General features: G+C 41.2%; 1 protein-coding gene across 3 annotated transcripts in view; it reads right to left on the reverse strand.

Annotated features, from left to right (window-relative positions):
- ZNF143 (zinc finger protein 143) overlaps positions 1-10,573 on the reverse strand; it is a 59,922-nt gene extending 49,349 nt beyond the window's left edge. For 2 of the 3 annotated variants that reach the window (XM_052652661.1, XM_052652656.1), the window contains exon 1: positions 10,519-10,573. The gene's annotated coding sequence lies outside the window, so the exon portion shown is untranslated. The remainder of the gene's footprint in view (positions 1-10,518) is intronic. The other variant, XM_052652658.1, reaches the window with a different exon arrangement.
- Positions 10,574-16,292: the final 5,719 nt, after the last annotated feature.

The following is a 16,292-nucleotide window of genomic DNA, read 5'->3' on the forward strand; positions in this document are numbered from 1 at the left end:
CTTTCTGCCATAAGGGTGGTGTCATCTGCATATTCTGAGGTTATTGATATTTCTCCCAGCAATCTTGATTCCAGCTTGTGCTTCTTCCAGCCCAGCGTTTTTCATGATGTACTCTGCATATAAGTTAAATAAACAGGGTGACAATATACAGCCTTGATGTACTCCTTTCCCTATTTGGAACCAGTCTGTTGTTCCATGTCCAGTTCTAACTGTTGCTTCCTGATCTGCATACAGGTTTCTCAAGAGGCAGGTCAGGTGGTCTAGTATTCTTATCTCCTGAAGAATTTTCCACAGTTTATTGTGATTCACACAAAGGCTTTGGCATAGTCAATAAAGCAGAAATAGATGTTTTTCTGGAACTCTTTTGCTTTTTTGATGATCCAGCGGATGTTGGCAATTTGATCTCTGGTTCCTCTGCCTTTTCTAAAACCAGCTTGAACACCTGGAAGTTCACAGTTCACGTATTGCTGAAGCCTGGCTTGGAGAATTTTGAGCATTACTTTACTAGCATGAGATGAGTGCAATTGTACGGTAGTTTGAGCATTCTTTGGCATCACAAACTATATACACTACATAACAGTGTATAACAATAACAGCGAGGAATCTCAAAATTATTATGCTGAGGGAAGTAAGATAGACACAGAGCAATACATATTGTATTACTCCATTAATATAACTTCCCAGAACACCAAAATTAATCTACAGTGTTAGAATAAAATGTGATTGCAAGGTTAGGGGACTGATTGGAAAGGAGAACAAGGGAATTTTCTATGGTGATGGATATGTCCTATTATCTTTTGAGTGATGATCATCTGGACGTATACAATTGCCAAAACTCATCAAATTGAACACACATGATTATACTACAAATTTTCAAAAATTTTAAATGACCAGCCATTATAATATTGATAGTTAAACATTAAAAAACAGTGTGATAGATACTTTTCTGTCTTTGATACCACTGACCTTTATCTCTTTCTTAGAATATTCTCTTGCTTTGGCATCTATGACATCTCCAACTTCCTAGCCAATCCTTTTCCATTTCTCCAATGTATTCCTAAATGTTGAGAACGTGCAAGTTTGCATCCTCATTTGTTTTTTCATTTTATGCACTTTTCCTCTTGGAATATCATATCCATTCCCATGGTTTCAAAGATCTCTAGAATTTAAAAGCTTTTTAAAACTATCATGTCTTTCCTCTTAATGGCTCCTGATCTATTTATCTAGCCGCTTATTGGCCTTGATGACACTCATGGTCCACAGCCACCTCCATCTCAAAACTGTATGCCATAAAATTCTACTTTTGATTTTCTACCTCAATGATAAATGAATCACTTACCCAGTAGTCCAATCCCCCTTAATCTCCAATTGATCACGAAAAATGATCACTTTACCTCCTAAATATCTGTCAAATGCATTCACTTCTCTTATTAGGCGGTCTTAATTCAGGAGACCATAACCACTTGGGTTATTACATCAGCCTCCCGAAATCCACTTTTACCCTCCTCCAACCTGATCTCCACAGCACAGTCCAAGTGCTTTCAAATCCAATCAGAGCATTTCTTTGTCATAAAAACCTTCAAAACTTTCCCACTTACCCATAAAGTCCAAATACCATGATTGGGGTTCTACTAACTTCTCTAATACAATCATCCTGGTTTGCCCAACACTACAAGCTTCCCAGGTCATGGAACTTTCATTTCTGTTTTATTTCTCTGGGGGGAATTTGTTTTAAAATTGGGATAGTTTCCAATTCAAGACAGTGGAGTAGTAGGCGTGTGCTCATCTCTCCTGTGAGAGCACCAAGACTGCAACCAGCTGTTGAACAACCATGAACAGGAGGACGCTGGAAACCACCAAAAAGATACTCCACATCCAAAGACAAAGAAGCCACAGTGATATGGTAGGAGGGGCATAATCACGATAAAATCAAATCCCATACCCACCAGGTGGGTGATCCACAGACTGGAGACAAGTAATACCAAAGAAGTTCTCCCACTGTTGTGAAGGTTCTGAACCCCACATCAGGTTTCCCAGCCTGGGGATCTAACAAAGGGACTGGAAATCTCCAGGGAATCTGGCCTTGAGGGCCAGCAGGATTTGATTATAGGCCTTCCAGAAGACTGAGAGAAACAGAGACTCCAAGCTTGGGAGGCACAAACAAAATTTTGCATGCACCAAGACCCAGAGGAGAGGAGCAGTGACCACACAGGAGACTGAACCAAAACTACCTGCTAGCGTTGGAGGGCCTCCTGTGGAACCGTGGATCGGCAGGGGCTCGCCACAGGAACGGAGGCACTGGAAGGTCCCCCTTGGCATAAAGCCTCTTGAAGTTCACCATTAAGTCTACCAGAGAGCCCACAAACCCCAGGGCTGGATCGCCTCAGGCCAAACAACTATCAGGGAGAGAGTGCAACCCCACCCATCAGCAGATAATTTGATTAAAGCTTTACTGAGCAAGGCCTTGTCCACCTGAGCAAGGCCCTGTCCACCAGAGCAAGACCCAGTTTTTCCCATTCATCAAGAAGCTGACATAAACCTCTTAGCCTCATCCATCAGAGGGCAAACAGAAGAAGCAAGCAGCAGCACAGTCTCACAGCAGATTTAACAAAAACCATTATTACAGAAAATTAACCACGATGGAAAAGCAGAAAGTTATATCCCAGATGAAGGGACAAGAAAAAATCTCAGAAGAACAACTAAATGAGGGGGAGACAGGCACCTTCCAGAAAAAGAATTCAGAATAATGATAGTGAAGATGATCCAGGATACTGGGAAAAGAATGGAGGCAAAGATTGAGAAGACCCAAGAAATGTTTACCAAAGACCTAGAAGAACTAAAGAATAAACCAACAGAGATGAATAATACACTAGGAGGAATCAACAGCAGAATAACTGACGCAGAAGAACAGGTAAATGAACTGGAGGACAGAACAGTGGAAATCACTGCCACAGAACAGAATATAGAAAAAAGAATGAAAAGAAGTGAAGACAGCCTAAGAGACCTCTGGGACAACATTAAACACACCAACACTCAATATACCAATATTTGCATTACAAGGGTCCCAGAAGGAGAAGACTTCCCTGGTGGCTCAGACAGTAAAGCATCTGCCTACAATGCAGCAGACCCGGGTTCAATCCCTGGGTCAGGAAGATCTCCTGGAGAAGGGAATGGCAACCCACTCTAGTATTCTCAGAGAAGGCAATGGCACCCCACTCCAGTACTCTTGCCTGGAAAATCCCATGGATGGAGGAACCTGGTAACCAGGCTGCAGTCCACGGGGTCACTAAGAGTCGGACACAACTGGGCAACTTCACTTTCACGCACTGGAGAAGGACATGGCAACCCACTCCCAGGGACGGGAAAGCCTGGTGAGTTGCCATCTATGGGGTCGCACAGAGTTGGACACAACTGAAGCAACTTAGCAGCAGCAGCAGAAGGAGAAGAGACAGAGAAAGGACCGAGAAAATATTTGAAGAGGTAATAGCTGAAAACTTTCCAAACATGGGAAAGGAAATAGTCAACCAAGTCCAGAAGCACAGAGTATCCCAGGAAGGATAAACCCAAGGAGGAACACACAGAGACACACAGTAATGAACTGACAAAAATTAACAACAGAGATAAAATATTAAAAACAAAGGAAAAACAACAAATAACATACAAGGGAATTCCCACCAGGCTATCAGCTGATTTCTCAACAGAAACTCTACTAGCCAGAAGGGAATGGCATGATATATTTAAAGTGATGAATGGGAAGAACCTACAACCAAGAATACTCTACCCAGAAAGACTCTCCTTCACATTTGATAGAGAAATCAAAAGTTTCCAGACAAGCAAAAGTTAAGAGAATTCAGCAGCACCAAATCAGCTATCCAAAAAATGCTAAAGGAACTTCTCTAGGCAGGAAACACAAATGAAGGAAAAGACCTACAGAAAATAAACCCCAAGTAATTAAGAAAACAGTAACAGGATCATAATATAATCTTAAATATAAATGGATTAAATGAACCACCCAAAATACATAGACTGGCTGGGTGGATGAAAACATGTGCATATATGCACTTCCACTTACCATATTACGAAAACTAGGATCTAACAGAAAAATCTGTAATCACTTTTTAAAATCCAGATACTTATCGGAATTATCTTGAAATTTTTCGAAAAATACAAATGCTCAGGTATTGCTTTTACCTCCATAGCTCCATGTTTCTAATGAGCAGTCGTGTTTAAAAACTGGACTACATGATGGACTTTTATTTAGTTTGTTTCACTTTTTATATTTCATATTCAGTGTTCCCATTTCATTTAGTTTATGGTCTCCATCTCCTTTTTCTTGATGTTCTTTCTCAAGTCTTTATCAAGTGTAGTAGAAAAGCTTTTGTATACATATATATATAAATATATGCATTTTTGCCTAACTAAAAAAATTTTTATTCCACTTGTTTGACTTATGAATAGAATACTAGATTTTCTAATTAAAAATAGATATGCAACAAAGGTTTAATGCATACCATAGGGAACCATAGTCAATATCATGTAATACCCTATGGTAGAAAATAATTTCAAAAATAATATACGTATACTTGTATAACTGAATCACCTTGCTGTGCACCTGAAACACTGTAAGTCAACTACATTTCAATAAAAAAAAAAAAAAAATATATATATATATATATATATATATATATATATATATATGCTGCTAAGTCGCTTCAGTTGTGTCCGACTCTGTGCGACCCCATAGATGGCAGCCCACCAGGCTCCCCCATCCCTGGGATTCTCTAGGCAAGAATACTGGAGTGGGTTGCCATTTCTTTCTCCAATGCATGAAAGTGAAAAGTCAAAGTGAAGTCGCTCAGTTGTATCCGACTCTTCGTGACCCCATGGACTGCAGCCTACCAGCCTCCTCCATCCATGGGATTGTCCAGGCAAGAGTACTGGAGTGGGGTGCCATTCCCTTCTCCATATATATATATATATATATATATATAAAAGAATAAATAATTAAAAAGAAAAACAAATTGGAATGGTCTTGGACAAGGGCTTCTCTGGTAACTCAGACAGTAAAGAATCTGCCTGCAATGCAGGAGACCCAGGTTCCATCCTTGGGTTGGGAAGATCCCCTGGAGAAGAGAATGGCTACTCACTCCAGTATTCTTGCCTGGAGACTTTCAGGGACAGAGTAGCCTTGGGGCTACAGTCCATGGGGTCACAAGAATCAGACTAACAGAGCAACTAACACTTTCAAAGGCAAAACAACTTGGAAACTATTTTAGACAGAATAAAAGACTGAGCATTGAATGAATGTGTAAATGCTGTTGGAAGTCAGAGCTCTCATTAAGGAAGAAGGGAAATGCAAATATGGAATAAGAGAAGAAAAGAAAGAGCTCTGTGGAATGAGCTGGAATTGGAGGTACTGGTGTGAACTCAGTCTCTAAAATGTGCTTATGTGTGTATACACAGGCATATCTTACTTTGTTCTCATTTTGCTCCTTTCTAAGGTAACTATTTTTCTCCATGGTTCTCAACCCAGTAAAACCACCCACAAACTGGCATGACTGAAAAACTAACACTTTTACTTTCAGCAAATCAAGACAAGTTGGTCACTCTATCCTCCAGTCTTATTCTAGCACAATCTCACATTCTATATTCCACCAACACTGATTAAAATTCTAGTAGTCAATGATACTAGTATCATTTAATAATATATTAATAATTTAGACATTTAATAATGACAACTTATCCTTCCAAAATATTATGTGCCAGGCATTACTACTAATTCATTTAATCATTCTAGTAATCCTATGAATTAAGTATCATTTAATCACAATTTTGCAGAAGAAAGTGAAACTCAGGTTAAATGATGTCCTTAACTTCACAACATAAATGGTAAAATCACCTTCTAACCATTTGACTCAACAATTTTTACCTGAGCCATTCTGGCCCAAGATGTCTCTTGCATCTGGGCTCTGAACACTGCCATTCATTCCCTCTAGAATACTCTTCCTTCTCTCTGCTGCTGCTGCTGCTAAGTCACTTCAGTCACGTCCGACTCTGTGCGACCCCATAGACAGAAACCCGCCAGGCTCCCATCCCTGGGATTCTCCAGGCAAGAACACTGGAGTGGGTTGCCATTTCCTTCTCCAATGCATGAAAGTGAAAAGTGAAAGGGAAGTCGCTCAGTCGTGTCCGACTCCTAGTGACCCCATGGACTGCAGCCTACCAGGCTCCTCTGTCCATGGGATTTTCCAGGCAAGAGTACTGGAGGGGGATGCCATTGCCTTCTCCGCCTTCTCTCTTTACTTGGATAAATTCTTTAGATTCCACCAGAAAGTTTTATCTCAACTCCCCAAACAGGGTCTGAATGCTTCACCTGTATCTCCCAAGACACTCTGTCCATACCCTTATCATAACACTTACCACAGTACACTTTAATCACCTGGTTTTCTCCAGAGTAGCAGCAGTGTATTTAGAGCATGTGCGTACGTGCTCAGTCGCTTCAGTCACGTTTGACTCTTTGTGACCCTATGCACTGCTGTCTGCCAGGCTTCCCTGTCTATGGGATTCTCCAGGCAAGAATACTGGAGTGGGTTGCCATCTATCCTCTCCTCCAGGGGATCTTCCCGACCCAGAGACCATACCTGGGTTTTCTGCACAGCAGGTGGATTTTTCACCACTGAGCCACCACCAGAGAAGCCCGTATTTATAGCAACCAGCTACTAAAACATACAATAATATCTAAGGAGGATTCCCCTATTGATAGATTAGAAAATATGGGTTATACCTAGGAAGGAATACTTACAAGACATGGTATATAGCATTATACTTAAGAAATAAGGACTCCTGAGCCAGCCTGCTTCAAACTCTCATTGACCACAAATTATCTATGTGACCTTGGGCAAGTTACTTAAGCACACTGTGCACAGTCTCCCAGCTGTAAAAGGCAGGTACTTCACAGAGGTACTGCAAATAAAAATCGCTTGTAACAGCACATGGCATTACATGTGTGTTTGCTATTAATGAGCTTCCCTGGTGGCTCAGAGAGTAAAGAATCCACTTGCAACGTGGGAGACCTGGGTTCGACCCCTGGGCATAGCAAAGCACCCCAGTATTCTTGCTTGGAGAATCCCCATTGAGAGAGGAGCCTGGCAGGTTACAGTCCATGAGGGTCCCAAAGATTTGGACATGACTGAGTGACGCGAGGCTGCTTATCAGCAGTTTAAAGCTAAATGAGAAGCTAAATGTCTGTCTTATTCACTGTTTTCACCTACTACATGCAGGATCTTAGTTCCCTGACCAGGGACTGAACTCAGGCTCCCAGGCAGTGAAAGAATTAAGTCCTAACCACTGGACTGCTAGGGAATTTCCATCAAGTGGTATTGCCAGAGGAGGAAAAAAACAAGAAAAATTTTCAGAGATGTGTTATTCAAGAGAAACTTTCCTCTTGTTCATAATTTTCCTTTTCGAAAATACCTTTACTGAGATACAATTCACACACCATAAAATTTATCCATTTAAGGTATACAAGTCAATGACTTGAGTATATTTAGAGTGTACAAATATTATCACAACCTGAATTCAGAATATTTTTATCACCAGCAAAAGAAAAGCCTATCTCCCCCATCCCAAACCCATAGGTAACCCCAATCTACTTTCTATTTCTACAGATTTGCTTACTCTGGACACTTCACATAAATGGAATCATAGCATATGGTCTTTCGTGACTGTCTTCTTTCACTTAAACTAAATAATGTTTTCAAGGTTTCTCCATTAAAAAAATTTTTTAAGCTAAAAATAAAAATTTTCAGTCTATAAAAATGCTGAATCACTGTTATACACCCTAAACAAGTAAAATGTAAATCAACTATACTTCAATTTTAAAAAAGAGAAAAAATTTCCTTATCCTTATGAAAGTTTTTTCCCTGGAAAAGAAGACAAAAAATAATTTCTAAAGATGATTTTAAATAACTGACTTTTGAAAATATATATTTACTTATTTTAGCAGAGGTGCCACATGTGGAATCTTAGTTCCTCGAACCAAGAATTGAACTCAGGCCCCCGGCAGTGAAAGTACCAAGTTCTAATCACCGGACCACCGGGGAATTTCCATAAAGTGGTATTTTAAGTACAAAAAAACAGTAGTTTGGAGTTAAAGGCCTGTGTCTACACATTAATGGATAAGTTACTTCCAGAGTACAGAGTTCCCACGGTGGCACAGTTTTAAAATAGGATTAAATTTATCGGAAACTATGAAGATTTCTTACTTCTCTGAGAGGGAGGGAGATTTTCAGTATAGAGCCATCTTAAAAACAAAATTATTTTGATAGTACAATACACTGTCTTAAAGCTATCCTTAAAATGCAAATTAAGCATAGAGATCAGCAATGACACAAACAACTCAACTCTAAATAATCACTATGTCCTGAAATAAAGCCAAGCGCAAAAAGACTAAGAACTGGGTAAAATCTCAAATTAAAAATAAAAACAAGGGCTGCCCTAGTGGTAGAGAGGCTGACTCTGAGTTCCCAATGCAGGGGCCCTGGGTTTGATTCCTAATGAGGAAACTAGATCCCACATGTTGAAACTAAAGCCCAGGGCAGCCAAATAACTAACACATATATAAAAACAAAAACTATATAAGAACTTCAAAATTAAGTAATGATAAGAACATCAGGAGTCAGACAGTTCTCCTCATGTAATCACAAACTGTAACTACATTATAAATATTTAATAACAACTAAACTAACAGTAGAGGGGACTTCCCGGTGGTCCACTGGCTAAGACTCCACACCCACAATGATGGGGGCCCTGGTTAGATCCCTGGTCAGAGAAATCAATTCCACATGTTCATGATGTAACTAAAAGATTCCACATGCCACAACTAAGACCCAGAGGAGCCAAATGAACAGATAAATAATAAATATACGTTGATTGTTATAGCAGCATTATGCATAATAGTCAAGATAGAAGCAACCTGAAAGTCCACATCAACAGATGAACGGATAAATAAAAGGTGTTACCTCCCCACAATGAAATATGTGGCAATAAAAAGAAATGAAGTACTCATACATGCTCTAACATGAATGAACCTTGCAAACATGCTAAATGAAAGAAGCACATACTGTGATTCCATTTTTATGAAACTCTGGGAACAGACAAACTTGTAGATTAGTGGTTGGTGAAGGAGGTGTGTTATGGGGAAATCGGGAGAAACTTAATGCGTATCGAGTTTCTTGGGGGGTGACGAACATGTTTTAAAATTTTGGTAATGGTTGCACAACTCCGTGAAAACATTAAACCTACCTAATTACATACTTTAACGGGGTGAATTGTAAAGGTCTGTATATTCTGCCAATAAAGCTGTTATTTTTAAAAACTAAAAGGTGGCTATGGAAAAAATAGGCAAAGCATTTGTACACTAATTTCCAAAGTAATCAAAATACACTTGGGTAAAATTCGTTACTATCTTACCGAAACTTTTGGATGATTTCATTACCTAGTCTCTTATTAAACACTTAATAACGAACTGAAACTACGCCATCAGCAAGGGAAAATATTAAATATTGCACAGATTTTTGTTAACTACAGCAAAACTACTGGACGCTTACAGCTTCTAGTAAAATTCAGGACAAAGGCGACAACCTCGAAATTACAATTTTTCACATCTTCACTAGACTATACCAGCTGACTAGACAACTTTCAAAAGCTTAAACTGATCTTAAACTTATCATCAGTTTGGCAATCATTTTATCACTTTTAACTTCTCTAATGAGTAAACACTGTTAAAAAGAGCAAAAGGGGAGAGAATATTGATGGACGTTCCACAATAAATGTTACAAAGCAACGAAAGGATTCGTTCACTCTTTTCACCAAAATCGAGAAAACAGAATGATAAAATCAGTAATTTCCAATATTCGATATTAGGCTCAATGACCCCAATTTTTTTTTTTTCCAAATGAGGGAAACAAGAAATGTGTGCATGGTCTGAGCGGGAGGAAATATTGGGGGCGATCTGCAGGCGGGAACCCAATCGGGCTCTCGGCCAGTTCTGCCGCCGGCGCCCCAGCCGGGGCCTGGTGCTGACCAGGGCCCAGCGTCTCAGCCCGAGAAGCTTCGCCGCGGCGGCGCCTGGGGACTCGCTCCGCGCGGAGGTCAAGCCGAGAAGCGCCGCCAGGCTCCCGAGGGCTCCACCCTCCCCTCTTTCACTCCCTCCCCTCGGCGGTCCCCTGAGGGGAACAGGCGGGGCGCTACGCGACGAGACTGGGGGGAGGGGGGGTGGTTTGCGTCCTCAGAGAGAAAAGCTCCGCCGCCCCAGAGTGGCGGCCGCGGGTTATTAATAAACTCCGCTTCTGCCCAGACGCAACTACCGCGACCGGCCGTAGGATCGGCAAGGCCTGAGGTGGAGGCTGACCAGCCGGAGTCAGAGCCCGGGCCCAAGCGGGCCCGCGCCGCCGCGCTGAGGGCGGCGGCCGGGCGGAGAATAATGCACACTGGGTAAAAACACATTTATATACGAACCTCCGAGAAAATTTTCCAACAATTCCTTCGTCCGACCACCATGCACCAGGACAGGAAACAGCCGCCCGGCCCCCAAGCCCCGCAACCCGCATAGTAGCTCTGAGGCCCGCCCCCAGCCTCCATTGGACTGTCATTACGTCACTCACTAGACGCTTCCTGCTTGCCATTGGCTCAAATTTAGGCGACGCGAAAGAAGACGGCCTTATCCACGCCCCCTTACCTGACGTCAGCCTCGCCTGGCCTTACAGCCAGCGACTGAGTGGCTTACCCAAAGTGAGGAACCAAAGTTCCTGCTTCTGACTGGTTGACAGAACCGCTCATCCCAGCGCGACAACGCCTCTCTGACAAGTGAATTATGCCTATTCTGGGGCCCCAGCAGGAGGCGCCATTTTGTAGCGAGGGAGGGAGGCTGGTCCTTGTGACTAGCCGGGAGGGAGACGAGTTCACAGGCGCCATTTTCCCCACAGGGGCTAGGAGGTGGCTTTGGCTCTCCCGGTGGGCTTGCTGGAGCGCGTTCTGGAGATCGCTTGCGCTTTGCCTAGCAATTGCTGAGTGTTGCCCCGTCGGTAGGGTGCGGTGAGACGGGATGCGACGGCTCACAGTTCCCTGGGGGCTCTTGGTGCCAGCTGAGGCCTTTGCTCTTGGATGGAGGTTCTGGTTTTTGAGAGCTGCCGTATCCTTATCACTGGCTGCCAAGACTACCTTTGCTTTTCCAGTCGCCGGGGTATCATCATCGGTAGGAGGATGAACCTCCTGCCTCAGCGGAAGCTCAGGCGAAACTCGACAACGAGGCGGTGGTCTTGGGACTCCGCTGGGAGACATTGCGGATGCTTTGCGTTTTCACGTTGCTTAAGTTCAAATTTTGAAGTCCTCTCTAATGGTGTCGCTAACTTCTTTTTTACTTTCCCTCTTGTGTGTGTCGCGAATTAATGTCAGAAAGGGTGGGGAAAGCATTGAGTGGGTCTCCCTGTACCTATTAAGATTGGATACAAGTTAGTTGTGAAGTTTAGGTAACGTTTCTCGTAGCTCTTAACCCAAACTTTTTAAAGCTATTGGAAATACAAGTCTCATTTGAGGAGTATTCAGTATATATTCATGTGTTTTGGCAACGAAGCTGAATAAAGATGAGATAAAGTGTGTAGACTCAAGATTTGTTAAATCGGGCGTTCCAAGTGTAGATTTGAGTTACTAAGAATGAAGAGGATGGTCCCGCTGTAACTGGAGATTCGTGTAATGCTTACAAAAATTGGAGAAAGCTGGATAATGTTTGATTTAGTGTCTTTCAGGTGATTATAGACTGTCCTTAGGATAATTACAATGTTTTTATTTACACTTGAGTCTAGTGTGAGATTTTAGGGTTACCTTGTTTTTGGTAGGGAGTGAGGGGCGAGCAAGACCCTAACGAAGGTATAGCTGCCTAATTGGTGCCCAAACACCATTGGAAGGAAGAGACTTCTGAGTGTCGTTTGAATATATGATCTTTAGAAGTTTAGTTACTATCTTTTATTCCCTTATAAGAATAAAAAATGGGACACATAAGATTGGATTAAGTTGCTTGAAACTGGAGGAATTGGCTCATTCCAAATAGTCTTGTTCTCGATGGATAGACTCCTTTTTTCACAGAGTAGAGGGTTCAGATGACAAGTGTTCTAATTTATACTTATGTACCTTCCAGATGTTACATCTATATTTTGTAATCAGAAATGTTATTAAAAGAATCAAAATATCTTTATGGAATTTAGTCATTTATTACTAAGTCATTAACCTTTAGTGTGTTTGTTAAAACACTGTAATACAGAATCTCAAAAAGGAAGTTAAAAATCACCCTGTAATTGTGGATCTTGGTTACAGGACATCTTTCTATCCTTGGGACCTACTAAGTGGTTGTAAACATTGAATGATAATGGTGAATAGGATGCTATAATTCTACTTTAATTCACAAAGATACACTAATGATATTGTCACAGATAATAGAACTTTGTGTTACAATGTTTACCACTGACTACAGAACAGAGTTCAAATGTCATAATATTTAGGGCCACCCATAATCCAGATTTTCCCTGAATCACCTCCTATTCCTCATCTTATTACATCTTAACAAATTAATGGCTTGAAAACATTTAATTGCCAATCATTGTTAGTCCAGGCTTTTCCACAAAGCTGAACTTTTTCAGTTTTCTAAACAGGCTAACTTAATTCTCAGTTCAGTTCAGTCACTTATTCGTGTCTGACTGTTTGCGACCCCATGAATCGCAGCACGCCAGTCCTCCCTGTCCATCACCAACTCCTGGAGTTTACCCAAACTAATGTCCATCGAGCTGGTGATGCCATCCAGCCATCTCATTCTCTGTCGTCCCCTTCTGCCCCCGATCCCTCCCAGCATCAGGGTCTTTTTCAATAAGTCAACACTCCCCTTGTGGCTCAGCTGGTAACAGATCCAACTGCAATGCGGGAGACCTGGGTTCGATCCCTGTGTTTGGAAGATCCCCTGGAGAAGAGAAAGGCTACCCACTCCAGTATTCTGGCCTGGAGAATTCTATGGACTGTATAGTCCATGGGATCGCAAAGAGTTGGACACAACTGAGCGACTTTCACACTTTCAACTCTTCGCGTGAGGTGGCCAAAGTATTGGAGTTTCAGCTTCAGCATCAGCATCAGTCCTTCCAAACACCAGGACTGATCTCCTTTAGGATGGACTGGTTGGATCTCCTTGCAGTCCAAGGGACTCTCAAGAGTCTTCTCCAACAACACAGTTCAAAAGCATCAATTCTTCAGCGCTCAGCTTTCTTCACAGTCCAACTCTCATATCCATACATGACCACTGGAAAAACCATAGCCTTGACTAGATGGACCTTTGTTGGCAAAGTAATGTCTCTGCTTTTCAATATGCTATCTAGGTTGGTCATAACTTTCCTTCCAAGGAGTAAGCATCTTTTAATTTCATGGCTGCAGTCACCATCTGCAGTGACCTTGGAGCCCCCAAAAATTGTCTGACACTGTTTCCCCATCTATTTCCCATGAAGTGATGGGACAGATGCCATGATCTTAGTTTTCTGAATGTTGAGCTTTAAGCCAACTTTTTCACTCTCTTCTTTCATTTTCATCAAGAGGCTTTTTAGCTCCTCTTCACTTTCTGCCATAAGGGTGGTGTCATCTGCATGTCTGAGGTGATTGATATTTCTCCCAGCAATCTTGATTCCAGCTTGTGCTTCTTCCAGCCCAGCGTTTCTCATGATCTATTCTGCATATAAGTTAAATAAGCAGGGTGACAATATGCAGCCTTGACATACTCCTTTTCCTATTTGGAACCAGTCTTATTCCATGTCTAGTTCTAACTGTTGCTTCCTGACCTGCATATTTCTCAAGAGGCAGGTGAGGTGGTCTGGTTCTAGCCTTCTTCAAAAACTGTTACCATTATGTTTTTAAAAACATTTAACTCAGAATTTTCTGGAGAATTGGTTGATTTGGGCTTATTTGCACACTGATATAACTACTCTTCTGTGTATAGAAGAAACGTGGAAGGAATGCCCTGGCAGTCCAGTGGTTAGGACTCTGTGCTTTCATTGCTGAGGGCTAGGTGGGGAAATGAAGATCCCATAAATCTGGTGGTTCAGTAAAAAAAATCAATGCATTCAACTCTTAAAAGTAACTATGTCTAGGAGAAGGTGACTTTGAGTTACCAAATTATTTCTGTAATAGGTTTATTAATACATTTTCCCCCTAAATTTGTAGAATTTTAAAAACACTGAAAAAAATCTACAATTCTTACACTGGGCTTCTCTGGTGGCTCAGTGGGTGGAGAATCTGCTTGCAATGCGGGAGACCTGGGTTTCATCCCTGGGTTAGAAAGATCCCCTGGAGAAGGGAAAGGCTACCAGTTTTCTGGTATTCTCCAGTATTCTAGCCTGGAAAATTCCACAGACTGTATAGACCATGGGGTGGCAAAGAGTCCAACACAACTGAACGACTTTCATTTTCAAACTGAAGAATTTTTTTTTTTCTTAAAATGCTAAAGAATTTAAAAACAAGCTAGTCATTTGCTCTTCATTGGAAGCTGTGGCTGTTAGATGTGTCACTTGTCTTAGAAACTCTTGCCCCATTTGTAAAATAAAATCTTACTTCAGGTACTTTCCTGGTGGTCCACTGGTTAAGACTCTGTGCTCCCAATGCAGGGGGCCTGGGTTCGATCTCCCACCAGGGAACTAGATCTCACATGCTACAACTAAGACCAAGAGCAAATAAATAAAAAACAAACTTCAGAAGTGTTGATTGGGAAGATACATGAGAATGTAGAAGAAGGTAGCACAGTGCCTATCAGAGGTATTATTCAAATGCTTGATGTTGCCTCTCTCTCCAAGTCTCACTTTAATGCTCAACAGCAGTGGTTTCTAAGCACTTTGAAAACTCCTTTGAGATTCAAATGAAAGCTATGAAAAATATACTAAAGACATCGAAGTTTCATAGGGCTCATGGACCCAGAATCCTTGGTCTGCAGTATAAACTCATTCAGTTAATCTCACTCAGCTTCTACACTGAAAACATTAATCAGAGCTTTATCAGAATATACTTTTAGAAGTATATGTTACTTAAAACACTCCTTTCCAATCTCAGATATAGTTCTCAGTATGTATGCTGACTTAAGCATAGTGCTGATAAAACTGGTAATGTTTTGTTAGTGGCTAATTGCAGGACTCCAGTCATTTGAAGTTATTGATAATAACTCCAGTATGTGCAGTTTTCAATTTTACCAACTCTACCCATGGACCACTTGTCAACCCAATTCATTCATTCGTTGTTGAATGAGTCGCTAAATCGTGTCCAACTTTTGCTACCTCAGGACTCTATTCTGCCAGGCTCCTCTGTCCATGGGATTTCCCAGGCAAGATTCCTGGAGTGGTTGGCCATTACCTTCTCCAGGGGATCTTCCCTACCCATCGATGGAACCTGCACCTGCTGTGTTGGCTGGCAGATTCACTACTGCTGAGCCACCAGAGAAGCCCATTCATTCGTTACATCTTTGAAAATAGCACCTGATAACTGAGCTCCAAGATTATTAGTTGTGGTTAATGTGTTTGGTTTATTTTAATGGAAAGCTAAGAGAAAACGAACTCTATTTACAAAATTTTATCAATTAAAGCCCCTGAAGATTCCAGGTATTCCTTTGAAACTGGCTTCCTCCATAAGATTCTAGCAGTCATTTTTGGCATCTAATTACATTTGCTTAAATCTAAAATATAACATTCCAGACAAAAGGAAAACCAAGTTTCACTAATATACATAGTAAGTAGGTAGTACTTCAGCAGTAAAGAATAGTCTAGAAATGAAACCAGTGTTTTTAAAATGATTTTTATTTTTCTGAAAAGACATACTCGTGTTTTTTTTTTTTTTAAGGTGAAGCGTTTGTCTCCAAATAAACGGTAAGATTGATACCATTTTATAGAAAAGCACTAGGTGCTGTAATTTTGGGAGGAGACAGAAAAAAAGATGGCTCAGTCTTAAATTTCTAATGCTGTATTACACTGAAATATATAACAAAGATGCAGCATTTACAGGAAAAAATTTTTTTAAAGAATTCTTCCTCCTGCTATCCACCCTGCCGAAGTGTGGCGCCAGCTAGGGCTGTTTGATGTGGTGGTGATGTGATTAAAGAAAAAAAAAAAGAGCACCTAGCTCAAATAACTAAATATTGGCAGAATACAATCTCTAAGACAGTTTTCCCTATATATGGGGATAGCTAGCTCTTACTTTATACTTAATGAATAAACATTGAGTAT

Source organism: Budorcas taxicolor, chromosome 15 (genome assembly GCF_023091745.1).
Source record: "Budorcas taxicolor isolate Tak-1 chromosome 15, Takin1.1, whole genome shotgun sequence".
Classification (NCBI taxonomy): Eukaryota; Metazoa; Chordata; class Mammalia; order Artiodactyla; family Bovidae; genus Budorcas; species Budorcas taxicolor.